The sequence below is a fragment of the Salmo trutta genome, chromosome 32 (genome assembly GCF_901001165.1).
Source record: "Salmo trutta chromosome 32, fSalTru1.1, whole genome shotgun sequence".
Classification (NCBI taxonomy): domain Eukaryota; kingdom Metazoa; phylum Chordata; class Actinopteri; order Salmoniformes; family Salmonidae; genus Salmo; species Salmo trutta.
In genome coordinates this window covers 43,262,998-43,278,542 of record NC_042988.1, presented here as the reverse complement: position 1 = coordinate 43,278,542, position 15,545 = coordinate 43,262,998, and the positions used below count along the sequence as shown (strand labels likewise).

Genomic DNA, 15,545 nt, shown 5'->3' with positions numbered 1-15,545 from the left:
TATTTGTTATTGTAGTTTGGTCAGGGCGTGGTAAGGTGTGTTTGTTTAGTGTGTTTCGGGGTTTTTTGGTTTATGTTCTATGTTTTCTATTTCTATGTGGGTTTTCTAGTTTTTCTATTTCTATGTTAGTTTTGAGAACGACCTCCAATTAGAAGCAGCTGGTTGTCGTTGCTTCCGATTGGAGGCCATATTTAAGTGGGTTTATTTTCTCTTGTGTTTGTGGGTGTTTGTTTCCTTTGTATAGTGTGAGCACCTTACAGGACTGTCGTTCGTTTTCTTGTTTTGTTTAGTGTTCACGTATAAAAGTATAAGTATGGACACTTACCACGCTGCGTATTGGTCCGATGATTTCTCCTCATCAGAAGACGAAGAATATGACAATGTTAAGGAAAGATTTGAACGGAGAAAACTGATACGAGAGCAGCGCTCCCTTTCTTTCCATCCTATCAGTATTGATACATGCTCCACCTGACGTGATACCTTGTAGTGCTGCTGATCCACTTTCTACTGGTCTGCCTGAGGATATGGAACTCTGACCTGTGCACCAGACGTGATAACTTGTCATGCTGCTGATCCAGTTTCTACTGCTCTGACTGAGGATATGGAACTCTGACGTGCTACCTTGTCACTCACTCTCTCTCTCTCTCTCTCTCTCTCTCTCTCTCTCTCGCTCTCTCGCTCTCATCAGAATAAAAACGTAAAAAATGTGTCCAGCCTACTTGAGGCTGCCTGAAAATAATATGAAAAAGTTCAGTCCTTGGACACAGAGGGGTTAAACACTAAAGTTACCGTCCATCTAGTGAAGAGAGGAAAACCGGACAGAGGTAGCCAGCATCCGTCAATGAGAGAGGGAGAAGCCCTCCACGGGATTTAACAGGTGGAAGAAACAACCAGGGAGCTCCATCGGTCCACAAGAAATGCAGGCAGCCGGTGATGATGTAGTGGTAGCTAGGATAACTAGGATGCTGCTGGTAGAGTAGCTAGCTAGCTTACCTAGCTGTACCGACTAGCTAGGATAACTAGGATGCTGCTGGTAGAGTAGCTAGCTAGCTTACCTAGCTGTACCGACTAGCTGGGTTAGCTAGCAGGATGTTCGTCTGTTCCTCGTCAGGGGGACAGACGAACATGATGACGAATCCGGTGAACCACAAAATGAAACAAGGATAGCGAGTGAAAAGAATCTGGCTACACTCATACTGTCCCTGACCATTAAGCAAAAAGCAAATTGAACAATAATCTTTGGCGTCTCAACACGGAGTGTCACGTTCGTCGTAAGGAGTGGACCAAAACGCAGCGGGAATGTGTGAACTCACTGTTCAAATAAACCTACCATTAAAATTATAGACTGATCCTTTCTTTGTCAGTGGGCAAACGTACAAAATCAGCAGGGGATCAAATACTTTTTTCCCCCACTGTATCCATTTTCAGAAATGTTCGGAAATGAGCTTTTATTGTTTAAAGAAATTATGAAAGAGATTGGTGTGTTTTTTCACTATCTAATCATGGCATGGGTTTGTTCAATGACAGACATTGTCACGTCCTGACCAGTAAAGGGGTTATTTGTTCTTATAGTTTGGTCAGGACGTGGCAGAGAGGCAAACCTGAGAGGCAGCCCCAATCATTTTTTTGGGGGGGCACACGGGTAGTTTGGCTGGGTGAGGATTAAGTCCCAAGCCAAATCCCCGTGTTTTTTTGAGGCAACCTATGACTGGTCAGGTTCCGTGCTTCGGGGTAATGCGTACTGTGGCGAGGCCAAGTATTTTCAGGCCGGTGTGCGCAGTGCCAGCGTCCCGCACTTGCCAGGGGGAAGTGGGCATCCAGCCAGTAAGGGTAGAGCCAGTACTGCGCTCGAGACCGCCAGTGCACCTTCACGGTCCAGTATGTCCTGTTCCCGCTCCTCGCACTAGCCGTGAGGTGTGTGTCTCCAGTCTGGCACATCCCAAGCCAGCACCACGCACCAGGCTTCCAGTGTATCAGCCCAGTCCAGTATGTCCTGTTCCTGCTCCTCACACTAGCCTTGAAGTGCGTGTCTCCAGTCTGGTACCTCCACTACCAGCACCACGCACCAGGCTTCCAGTGCGTCAGCCCAGTCCAACTCGGCCTGTTCCTGCTCCCCGCACTAGCCCTAAGGTGCATGTCTCCAGGCAGGTACCTCCACTACCAGCCCAACGCATCAGGCTTCCAGTGCGTCAGCCCAGTCCCGAGCTTCCGAAGACAGTGCCCCGTCGAGAGTGTCCGGCAACAGTACCCCGTCCAGAGTTTCCGGCAACAGTACCCCGTCCAGAGCGTCCGGTAACAGTGTATAGTCCGGAACCGAGTGAGACGACCTACAGTCCAGAACCGAGTGAGACGACCTACAATCCGGAACCGAGTGAGTCGGTCTACAGTCCGGAACCGAGTAAGTCGGCCTACAGTCCGGAGCTCCCAGAGTCGGCCTACAGTCCGGAGCTCCCAGAGTCGCCCTACAGTCCGGAGCTCCCAGAATCGCCCTACAGTCCGGAGCTCCCAGAATCGCCCTACAGTCTGGAGCTCCCAGAGTACAGTCCAGGGTTTGCAGTGAATGGCCTCAGGCAGAGGTATTCAGTGGGGGTGGATTGGTCAGGTACGGGACTAAGGCCTGAGCCTGAGCCACCTCCACTGTAGGAGGTTTGGGGAGGGGGGGTGTAGCACGGGAGCCGTCGGTGACGGCAGCCACCCTCCCTTTAGTAAGGGGTTTATTTTTTTATTTTTTTTGTCAGGTGCATCCGGGGTATTCACCTTTGGGGGGGGGGGGGGGGGGCTACTATCACGTCCTGACCAGTAAAGGGGTTATTTGTTCTTATAGTTTGGTCAGAACGTGGCAGAGGATATTTGTTTTATATGGTTTGGGGTGGTTGTGTTGTAGAGGGGTTTTAGATTTATGTATTCCGGGGTTTTTGGTTATTGTTCTATGTTAGTTTATTTCTATGTTCTGTCTAGTCGTTTGTATTTCTATGTTTTTCTAATTGGTGTTGGGGCCTTCAGTTGGAGGCAGCTGTCTATCGTTGCCTCTGATTGAAGGTCCTATAAATAAGAGTATGTTTGTTTTGGGGTTTGTGGGAGATTGTTTCTTGTATTGCTGTGTGTTGCCTACAAGACTGTTTGTCGTCCGTTTATCGTTTTTCGTGTTTGTTTTGGATAAATAAAAAAGAGCATTCACGTACCCGCTGCGTTTTGGTCTACACCCTACGACAACCGTGACAAACATGCATTTGCTTAAAATCTATCACTTGATGATTTCATTTCAGAGAGACAAATAGTCATGTTGTTTTGCTAAATGCTATATATCTGCCTCACTCATAGAAATAAGTAATTCTGGTAGGTTTTATACAGTCAAATGTGACCGACTGGCTCGATTCGGGCCTTATGTAGCAACATTTGAAATAGTTTTTTACATTGGATAAAAGTAGAGACTCAGAGCTAGAAAATGGTATATCATACACTACAGTTGAGGAACAATGGGGAAAGTAATTCTGCTTTGAAAGATGATAAAATTGAAATGTCATTTTTGAGAAAATGGCCTGTTCTTTGTCTACAGGGCTGTTACTTAGGCAGATAATGTCATCTATCTTAATATATTTTTATATATAATTAACTAAATGTATGACATTTTTGGTTGAAGTCAGTTTCATTGTTTGTTATGCTATAAATAGTTATTTTATGGTTGTATGTGGTAAAATGAAATAGAAAATGATATATTTTGCAATTCTGAGTAATTAGTATTTTAGTAAGGAATTACACATTATTCAGCACTACTGCAGTTGCTAAATAATTCCAATAGATGGCATCATAAGACCACAAATGACATTTCAGAAGATAAGTTTAGTTCTCCCTGGTGGTGTACATTTGCATGTAAATGTACACCATGTCACAGTTGTCGTAGTGATGAGACCAAAACGCAGCAGGTATGTGTATGCTCATCTTGACGTTTTAATAAATTCAAAATGAACACCAAAATAACAAAAGAACGAAAGATCAACAAAACAGTCTGGCAAGGCACAAGGATAAACAAAGAACAATCTCCCACAAATGACAAACACACCCTAATATATGGGACTCTCAATCACAGGCAAATAGACAACACCTGCCTTCAACTGAGAGTGCCAACCCCAATTAACCAAACATAGAAACAGACTCACTAGACTAAACATAGAATACATGAATATCAGACAGTGCCCAACAAACCCCGGAATACTTAAATCAAATGCCCCTTCAACAAACACACCACCCCGAACCACATAAAACGAATACCCTCTGCCACGTCCTAACCAAACTACAATAACAATTAACCCTTATCCTGGCCAGGACGTGACACACCACCACTCCCCCTCACAGGAAAACTCCTGTGTAAGCTTCTTTCTGTCCCTTTCCACACTGCTAACGCAAGACGAAGCAATGAAAAAGCATTTAACAGATTACTGTGAAGTAATATAATGATGATTCATGTTTATTATTACCTGTTTTTATGCTCATGTTTGAAATTATACTTCATTCATATAGCGATTATCAATAAGCCTGAACATTAATTCAGTCACGTCTGGTCGAGAGAAACGTATTTTCGAAATAAATTCATTATCAATTCATCAACCAGCATCGACCCACTCTGTCTTCTCCAGAAAGTAGTCAACTCAGCCTCGCTAAAAAGCTGGTGTCGTTACTCTGCCTTCTCGAGGGGCATGTTGAGGTAAATTTGCTAACCGGGAGGGTTGAATTATGTAATTTATTGGCGGGCTGGAAGACGCACTCTTGTCTTTTCTATTCTGAGGTTGTTTACTCGCAATATCAAATATTAAGATTATGTTTTATACTGCATGTATAGTAGGGTTAAGGTTCTGACTTAGTTACAGGCCCTAACCAACAGTGCAATTTTTAAGTAAGAAATAGGTATTAGGTGAATAAGTAAAGAAATTAAAGAAACAGTAAAAAGACAGTGAAAAATAAGGTTCTGACTAGTGATCATTTATCCAAGGTTCAGTACCTGCTATAGTCACAATTTTTTTGCTCTCCCAAAAGCAACACAGCCCTAATATAAGATATATAGCTAACTAAAGTAATGAGTGACCATTTTAGAAAATCATGGGACATATAGTCTGTGGTTGCATGCTATTTTATGTCAATCGTATTGCTGCTTGTAGCCTATAACTGATGCTTCGTGGTCTTATGCTGCCTTCTATTGGTAATATTTAGCAATTAAAAGTTAATAATTCACGTACAGACATTGGCGAGGCAGCTGAGAAATAAAGTGTATTTTTCTGGTTAATTCCTTAGATCAGTCTCAAACCTGCCCCACCTATCCCATTCCAGTTGCTGGACTTTCACATAGAGGTTACTAGGTCACACAGTTCAAACCAGTTCAAACCACATTTGAAAAATTAAACACGTGTGTCTTGTTTATCAAGTGTTCTGCTTTGCAATAATAAATATAATAAAATAACAAAACAAAAAAAACGAAATGCTTAGACAGGTTTTGATTAACAAAATAATGAAATGCTATTTTGTGCTATAATGGTATTGACTAACAATAATATTATTACTAAAATAGTTTCTAAACGTTTTCTAGGCTACCCTACTCTAAAATTAGGGTTAAGGCTAAAATAGCTTATACCTAGAGTTAGCGTTTCCGTATAGCACTTTGGAGGATATACCTGGGTTGAGGGTATACCTGGGGTTAAGGCTAAAATAGGTTATACCTAGGGTTAGGGGAGGATATACCTGGGCTGAGGGTATACCTGGGGTTAAGGCTAAAATAGGTTATACCTAGGGTTAGGGGAGGATATACCTGGGCTGAGGGTATACCTGGGGTTAAGGGTAAAATAGGTTATACCTAGAGTTAGGGGAGGATATACCTGGGGTTAGGGCTAAAATAGGGCTAAAATAGGTAGGGTTAGAGTTTCTGTATAGCACTTTGTGACATTTGCTGATGTAAAAAGGGCTGTATAAATACCTGATGTTTGTCAGCTTAATGTTTGATGGCTATGCGCCAGGCATCGCTAGAACTGTGGGTCACCACAGCGTGTACCCATGTGAACAGTGAGCTTGCTCACAAAGTAGCCGTAACCCTGTTAATAATAATAAGTTACCTGAGGTCAGCGTTCACAGTTAATGCCAGCATGTCTCATTGATAACAATAGCGAAGCTGACATTGTGACACAGAACAATGAGCTGGGAATAGAAGGTTCAGAAGGTGAGTTGGTGCCACGGTGCTCAATAGAACTAATAGGAGCTGGCAGGGTGAAAAAGGACCTAAAATAAGGCCTGTTTTTTATCGATTACTTCATAACTAGGGATATAATGTAATATTATGAAACTGGGCTCCATGGCAGATGCAATTAACTAGTTTTCATCAGAAAAAAAACCTTGTTAAAAATGTCAAAACAAATTCAGGCGCCCCGAAAATAATATTCAAAAGTTTGGTCCTTGGACAAAGAAGGGTTAAGCACTAAAGTTACCGTCCATCTAGTTACCGTCCCGCATCCAAAGATCTGCTTTGCTTTATCTTGGCCAGGTCGCAGTTGTAAATTAGATCTTGTTCTCAACTGGCCTACCTGGTTAAATAAAGGTGAAAAAAATATAAAAAATGAATCTATTGAAGAGAGGAGAACCAGACAGAGGTAGCCAGCATCCGTCAACGAGAGAGGGAGAAGCCCTCCACGGGATTTAACAGGTGGAAGAAACAACAGGGGAGATCCATTGGTCCATAAGAAATGCAGGCAGCCGGTGATTATGTAGTGGTAGCTAGGATAACTAGGATGCTGCTGGTAGAGTAGCTAGCTAACTTACCTAGCTGTACCGACTAGCTAGGATAAACTAGGATGCTGCTGGCATAGTAGCAAGCTACCTTACCTAGCTGTACCGACTAGTTTGGCTAGCTAGCAGGTCGTTCGTCTGTCCCTCATCTCAATGAATCTGGTGAACCACAAAATGAAACAAGGATAGAGAGTGAAAAAGATCTGGCTACACTCATACTGCCCCTGACCGTAAAGCAAAAAGCTAATTGAACAATAAACTTTGGCGTTTCAACACTGTAGTGAACTCCATCTTTATTCCCCAAGATCACCTCAGCCCACTCTGCGCGTAACCGGACAATATGCTTGGCGCCACACCGTACATGGACACGGACAGTTCTGTACGGGAATGCGGGGAGTTCCAGAACGCGGACATGAGCAGTGCAACACAATCAACTAAACCCAGTCTTTACAGTGGGTTACATTAGTAATATTCCTTTTTTATTATTATGTTAAACAAACATTATACAGTTTTTTCTAACAATATTTTGAGATCTAGGCCCATATCCACAAAGCGTCTCAGAGTAGAAAATTGGTCATATAAGTGCTGAGAATAAAGACATTTTACCCTTATGAGTAAAATTAAAGCTATGCATGAAGTCTCTAGTCCCACCTAGTCGGCAGATATTTAGGACACCTCGTGAGCTGTCCTAAGTAGTTAAGAGTTAACAGCAGGTGTCTTGATAATACTATAGAATAATGCAGCGAGTCAGTGGTTCCTGCGCCACATGTAATTGCTTTGTAGTAGTAAAAATAATGTTTTGACATTTCATATGATAAATCCATAAATAATATATGTCTTGTGCGTTTGGCAATGATTTATGTATAATACTTATGTACAACAAGTGATACCATGTATGTCTCCAAAGCATTTTGTCTTCCAACCCAAAAATATTATAGACCTACATGCAACAGTATGTATTGTGCTTTTGGCAATGATTTATGTATTTGATTTATGAATCACAAGTGATACCATGTCTGTATGTATGTATGTCTGCATGTATGTCTGCATAGCATTTTGTCTTCATTATGGCTGAATAACTCATGCTTATTTCTGAAGATTAACTCAGGTTTTCGCCAAGTGGCTAAGGAGTTGGAGCTGTGGCAGGAGTTGGAGCTGTGGCTGTGTCACGTCCTGACCAGTAAAGGGGTCCTTTTGTCATTGTAGTATGGTCAGGGCGTGGCAGGGGATGTTTGTTTTGGGTGTTTTGGTGTTTTTGTTCTATGTTTTATATTTCTATGTTTCTTCTAGTTTTCTAGCTCTATGTTGATTTTTGGCAATGACCTCCAATTAGAGGCAGCTGGTTGTCGTTGTCTCTAATTGGAGGCCATATTTAGTTGTGTTTGTTTCACTTGTGTTTTGTGGGTGGTTATTTCCTGTATAGTCTGTTCACCTTATGGGACTGTTTCATCGTTTGTTTCTTTTGTTCAAGTGTTATTTCTAATAAATGAAGAAGAGGAGCACTTTACACGCTGCGCCTTGGTCCTATCCATACGACGCCTATGACAGGCTGGCTCGAATCCTGGGCGCTGGAAAAAACTGGCGGAATTGATCTGACCACTGGAGGGCTGCTTGGTTCACATCCTCAAAACATTAACCTTTTGTTGATCAGAACTCTAGAGGTTCTTCTTCACTGAACCCAAATATATATACAACTTTTAGTGATTCCATATATTATGGAAGTGATAGAAGCCTTTTTGGTTCTATAAGGAACCTTTATTTCTAAGTGTATAATAAACACGTTTTTCTTTTGATTATTTAATTATCTACATCATGTTATTTCAAGATATCCCTTTGGAGCACAACATCACGTTGTTAAAAAATAATCCTAAATTGGGCATGTCTATAAATTAGGCAAATTGAAGACATCTAGGGTGTAATATGTGTTAGATGAAAATGAACATTGTATGCAACATTGTAGGCAACATTATTGGCAAGGGACTTGATGCCTACTATGCCAAAGCTATTTAGAGTTGTTAAACAGGTGTGAAGAGTGTGTTGATATAATGGTAATTCTGTTAAAATTCTGCTTGTAACAACGATCAGAATTGGTAAAAAAAAAAAAAAACATTCCATTATATTAGGCAATAATTAAGAGTAGGCAAAGTGGTCGTGTCATGTGAAAATTCTATCAAATGTCTTACAGTGCAACGAGTACAGTCAGGGTGCCGTGGAACCCCTGCAGTACCTCCACAGACCCCGGATTGAGCACCCTGATTTAGCAGATGCTCTTATCCAGAGTGATTTACAGTAAGTGCATTCATCTTAAGATAGCTAGCTGAGACAACCACATATCACAGTCAAATATACAGGATACGAACTTTCCATTCCAGCTAAACAATGGGTCTATAGCATATTGCTATAAAAAATAAAAATGATACACATCTAAAAACGATGAATTAAAAATCTGACAACAGTAATATTGAAGGTACACATAAGCAACCATTTCTGATTAAAAAACCTAATCTGAAAATTTTTGGAAATAGCATTTTTAAAAGAAACTAAATAATTCCTAAACACAATTGTCATCTCACCTCTTAGATTTGGTGTCATGTTCCCGAAAGAGACTCATTTTAGAGGCAGGGCCCCCCTCCTCTCTCTCCCCAGAGAGACTCATTTTAGAGAACTGACCCCTAAACAGAGATCCAGCATGTTGGTTGTGGTTAACACAGTGACAACTAAACAGAGATCCAGCATGTTGGTTGTGGTTAACACAGTAACAACTAAACAGAGATCCAGCATGTTGGTTGTGGTTAACACAGTAACAACTAAACAGAGATCCAGCATGTTGGTTGTGGTTAACACAGTGACAACTAAACAGAGATCCAGCATGTTGGTTGTGGTTAACACAGTAACAACTAAACAGAGATCCAGCATGTTGGTTGAGGTTAACACAGTGACAACTAAACAGAGATCCAGCATGTTGGTTGTGGTTAACACAGTAACAACTAAACAGAGATCCAGCATGTTGGTTGTGGTTAACACAGTAATTCTTGAATGTCAATTGTTGTCATATATGAATTATCTCTTATAAAAAATTTACTAACAAACATAAGAAACTGTCAGGTGATTTAATGCATCACATGGACATGTAGTTGTGACATTTCATCTCCATAGTAACTGTCAATCATAATAATAAGTCACTGTTTGTTAAGGTAGTTATAGACAGTACACAACATCAATAATAATAATAATAATAATAATAAGTCACTGTTTGTTAAGGTAGTTATAGACAGTACAGCAACAATAATAATAATAATAATAATAATAAGTCACTGTTTGTTAAGGTAGTTATAGACAGTACAGCAACAATAATAATAATAATAATAATAAGTCACTGTTTGTTAAGGTAGTTATAGACAGTACACAACATCAATAATAATAATAATAATAATAATAAGTAACTGTTTGTTAAGGTAGTTATAGACAGTACAGCAACAATAATAATAATAATAATAATAATAATAATAATAATAATAATAATAAGTCACTGTTTGTTAAGGTAGTTATAGACAGTACAGCAACAATAATAATAATAACAATAATAATAATAATAATAATAATATTAATAATAATAATAATAATAATAAGTCACTGTTTGTTAAGGTAGTTATAGACAGTACAGCAACAATAATAATAATAATAATAATAATAATAATAATAAGTCACTGTTTGTTAAGGTAGTTCTAGACAGTACAGCAACACAAGGTCATGTCTCACACTTATTTATATTTACCTTTTTTATTTAACTAGGCAAGTCAGTTAAGAACAAATTCTTATTTCATTCATTAAAAGTAGGCTATTTATTGTCTTTCAATCTGTTGTTTTCTAAACGTATATGAGAATGTAGACAGAAGGGCATGGTTGATCTGAGGGGGAAATCATTAATCCGTTCAAAGTTTATTTGCAACAAGTAAGATATTTTATATTTTGTAAAGTAGACTAGGTTATAATGTATAGTAGTGGGTTGTTAGTGATATGTAGATGTTATATTATGTAAAGTAGACTAGGTTATAATGTATAGTAGTGGGTTGTTAGTGATATGTAGATGTTATATTATGTAAAGTAGACTAGGTTATAATGTATAATAGCAGTTTATTAGTGATATGCAGATCAAGGTCTATACCTCGGCTATAGCCTACATATCATAGATGACCAGTCTAAACCTGTTCAGATCAGTTCACTTAACGTTATAGTCCTACCAGTAGCAGGACAGAGAATGTACTGTATATAACCTACATATCATAGATGACCAGTCTAAACCTGTTCAGATCAACATAATGTTATAGTCCTACCAGTAGCAGGACAGAGAATGTACTGTGTATAACCTACATATCATAGATGACCAGTCTAAACCTGTTCAGATCAACATAATGTTATAGTCCTACCAGTAGCAGGACAGAGAATATACTGTATATAACCTACATATCATAGATGACCAGCCTAAACCTGTTCAGATCAGTTCACATAACGTTATAGTCCTACCAGTAGCAGGACAGAGAATGTACTGTATATAACCTACATATCATAGATGACCAGTCTAAACCTGTTCAGATCAACATAATGTTATTGTCCTACCAGTAGCAGGACAGAGAATGTACTGTGTATAACCTACATATCATAGATGACCAGTCAAAACCTGTTCAGATCAGTTCACAGAGAACATCAGGTTTGTCGACATGATAAGTTATCATAGACTTATAACAGTTTGTAGGTAGTCTAGACTGCCCGTCTTTCCAACATACCAACACATTTATTTAATGTTACCGAGAAATATGTGTTACAGTTTCAACAGCCATTTTGTAACTGCGTAGACTACAAACATACTTTAATTTCATATGAGGAAATCACATAACTTACAGTCACTGGTGCAGCCGTCTGTTTTCTTGCAGATGAAGTAGCTTTCACAGGCAACTCATTCAACCAGCCTAAACAACAGTAAATAAAAGATGTCAAATGGTCAAAAGTGAATCCTGATATAGTCATATATATTAGAGAGAGGTATATATATCCTGATATAGCCACATACATTAGAGAGAGGAATATATATCCTGATAGAGTCATATACATTAGAGAGAGGTATATATAACCTGATATAGCCATATACATTAGAGAGAGGTATCCTGATATAACCATATACATTAGAGAGAGGTGTATATATCCTGATATAGCCATATACATTATAGAGAGGTATATATATCCTGATATAGTCATATACATTAGAGAGAGGAATATATATCCTGATATAGTCATATACATTAGAGAGAGGTATATATATCCTGATATAGTCATATACATTAGAGAGAGGTATATATATCCTGATATAACCATATACATTAGAGAGCGGTATATATATATCCTGATAGAGTCATATACATTAGAGAGAGTTATATATATCCTGATAGAGCCATATAAATTATAGAGAGGTATATATATCCTGATATAATCATATACATTAGAGAGAGGTATATTGCTACAGATGTTGGATCTTAATTTGAGCCAGTTTGCTACAGCAGGAAAACAATCCTGCAGAAACAGGACATTTTAATTATTACATGGATTATAATTAATGAACCATTTTAAAATGGAAAAGTGGAATTTATCATCTTCAGAAACGTTTTTAAAGCTTAAATACACTCAAACACACGACTCATTTTAGTTTTCCAACAACAGCGGGATCATATTTTTCTGGCCCATAGAGACTAAAGGACTATGCTGTGGCCCTCACCAACTGGCTACCTGGCCCATAGAGACTAAAGGACTATGCTGTGGCCCTCACCAACTGGCCTCCTGGCCCATAGAGACTAAAGGACTATGCTGTGGCCCTCACCAACTGGCCACCTGGCCCATAGAGACTAAAGGACTATGCTGTGGCCCTCACCAACTGGCTACCTGGCCCATAGAGACTAAAGGACTATGCTGTGGCCCTCACCAACTGGCCTCCTGGCCCATAGAGACTAAAGGACTATGCTGTGGCCCTCACCAACTGGCCACCTGGTCCATAGAGACTAAAGGACTATGCTGTGGCCCTCACCAACTGGCCACCTGGCCCATAGAGACTAAAGGACTATGCTGTGGCCCTCACCAACTGGCTACCTGGCCCATAGAGACTAAAGGACAATGCTGTGGCCCTCACCAACTGGCCTCCTGGCCCATAGAGACTAAAGGACTATGCTGTGGCCCTCACCAACTGGCCCATAGAGACTAAAGGACTATGCTGTGGCCCTCACCAACTGGCCCATAGAGACTAAAGGACCATGCTGTGGCCCTCACCAACTGGCCATCTGGTCCATAGAGACTAAAGGACTATGCTGTGGCCCTCACCAACTGGCCACCTGGTCCATAGAGACTAAAGGACTATGCACTCTACACTGCACACCACATCAAGTCATCTCTGAACTGGACACTAAATAACTGAACTATACTGCATTAGCTCTCTGTTCATCTCTCTTAGATATATTTATACTGATACTGTAAATGTGGACATCCACTGTTTATCAACTGTATAGCCACTGTACTGTATATCAACTGTATAGCCACTGTACTGTTTATCAACTGTTTATCCACTGTACTGTTTATCAACTGTATAGCCACTGTACTGTATCTCAACTGTATAGCCACTGTACTGTTTATCAACTGTTTATCCACTGTACTATATATCAACTGTATAGCCACCATACAGTATTTTTTATTTAATGTATTTATTTCACCTTTATTTAACCAGGTAGGCCAGTTGAGAACAAGTTCTCATTTACAACTGCGACCTGGCCAAGACAAAGCAAAGCAGTGCGAAAGGAGCGTTGTATGGCATTGAAGCTCATCTGGAGGTCAGTTAACACATTGTCCAAAGAAGGCCCAGAAGTATACACAATGGTGTTGTCTGCGGAGAGGTGGATCAGAGAATCACCAGCAGCAAGAGCGACATCATTGATGTATACAGAGAAAAGAGTCGGCCCGAGAATTCAACCCTGTGGCACCCCCATAGAGACTGCCAGAGGTCTGGACAACAGACCCTCCGATTTGACACACTGAACTCTATCAGAGAAGTAGTTGGTGAACCAGGTGAGGCAATCATTTGAGAAACCAAGGCTGTTGAGTCGGCCGATAAGAATAAGGTGATTGACAGTGTCGAAAGCCTTGGCCAGTCAATGAATACGGCTGCACAGTAATATCTTTTATCGATGGCGGATATGATATCGTTTCGAACTAAGAGCGTGGCTGAGGTGAACCCATGACCAGCTCGGAAACCAGATTGCATAGCGGAGAAGGTACGGTGGGATTCGAAATGGTCAGTGATCTGTTTGTTAACTTGGCTTTCGAAGACCATTGAAAGGCAGGGTAGAAGAGGGGGGATGACCGCGGCAGCTTTCCAATCTTTGGGGATCTCAGACGATACGAAAGAGAGGTTGAACAGGCTAGTAGTAGGGGTTGCAACAATCGCAGCGGAAAATTTTAGAAAGAGAGGGTCCAGATTGTCTAGCCCAGCTGATTTGTAGGGGTCCAGATTTTGCAACTCTTTCAGAACATCAGCTGTCTGGATTTGGGTGAAGGAGAAATGGGGGAGGCTTGGGCAAGTTGCTGTGGGGGGTTTAGGGCTGTTGCCCGGGGTAGGGGTTGCCAGGTGGAAAGCATGGCCAGCTGTAGTGAAATGCTTATTGAAATTCTCAATTATCGTGGATTTATCGGTGGTGAAAGTGTTTCCTAGCCTCAGTGCAGTGGGCAGCTGGGAGGAGGTGCTCTTATTCTCCATGGACTTTACACTGTCCCAGAACTTTTTTGAGTTTGTGCTACAGGATGCAAATTTCTGTTTGAAAAAGCTAGCCTTTGCTTTCCTAACTGCCTGTGTATATTGGTTCATAACTTCCCTGAAAAGTTGCATATCACGGGGGCTAATCGATGCTAATGCAGGATGTTTTTGTGCTATAGTATATCAACTGTTTATCCACTGTACTGTATATCAACTGTATAGCCACTGTACTTTATATCAACTGTATAGCCACTGTACTATGTATCAACTGTATAGCCACTGTACTGTATATCAACTGTATAGCCACTGTACTGTATATTTGTATATCCACAGTTCATTCTCTTATAGCTCTATGTTCACTCTATCTAGTTATGTATAATGTTGTAGGGAAACTGTGTGTAAACTCTTCTGTCTGTATTCTGTCTCTAAACGTTGTCTATCACTAGCAGCACCATATCAACTTGTTATGTATTTGAGGCAAAAAAAGGCTTCTGAAGTTTGTAATTTCAACTTAGAAATTTCAGACTTGTTTTCCTTACGAAAAATTTATCAGCCACCTCAAAAATGTCCATTAATTATAATTCACATAATAATTCACATTTCCTGTTGCCGCAGGAATATTTTCCTGCTGTAGTAAACTGGCTCAAATTAAGATCCTACATCTGTATGTGCAAATGTACTTGGTGAATAAAGGTGATTGTGATTCTACAAAGGTTGAGTCTCTAGATTCCCTTGCTGCTCTGGAGAAATAATGCAACTCTGAAGCCATGTAATTTGTTACATTTCACCCAACTGATAAAGGCAGCTACAAGGCTGAACCCAGAACTCTAAATAAACACTTACTGATATTATCCTAAAATCCTTTCACTCATAATAGTGTGTCTCTTTGTTCAACAGGTAGTCTATGATATTAATATTGTAGCAAACAGTGGGGCAGAGCAGTGAACCCTGGTGAAAAAGGAAAACACACTTTGCATCGCAGCAATAGTGTTAA

General features: G+C 40.2%; 1 protein-coding gene and 1 long non-coding RNA gene across 5 annotated transcripts in view; both read right to left on the bottom strand.

The window, feature by feature from the left end:
- LOC115171939 (NLR family CARD domain-containing protein 3-like) overlaps positions 1 to 15,545 on the bottom strand; it is a 1,137,260-nt gene that overhangs the window by 124,979 nt on the left and 996,736 nt on the right. The window lies entirely within an intron of this gene.
- LOC115171951 (uncharacterized) overlaps positions 1 to 15,545 on the bottom strand; it is a 121,401-nt gene that overhangs the window by 4,680 nt on the left and 101,176 nt on the right. For 2 of the 4 annotated variants that reach the window (XR_003871299.1, XR_003871300.1), the window contains exons 2-3: positions 11,665 to 11,732; positions 9,339 to 9,437 (exon numbers count right to left, since the gene is read on the bottom strand). This is a non-coding gene — a long non-coding RNA (uncharacterized LOC115171951). Of the gene's footprint in view, positions 1 to 9,338; positions 9,438 to 11,664; positions 11,781 to 15,231; positions 15,300 to 15,545 lie in introns of those variants that run through there. The other 2 variants (XR_003871301.1, XR_003871298.1) reach the window with 2 other exon arrangements.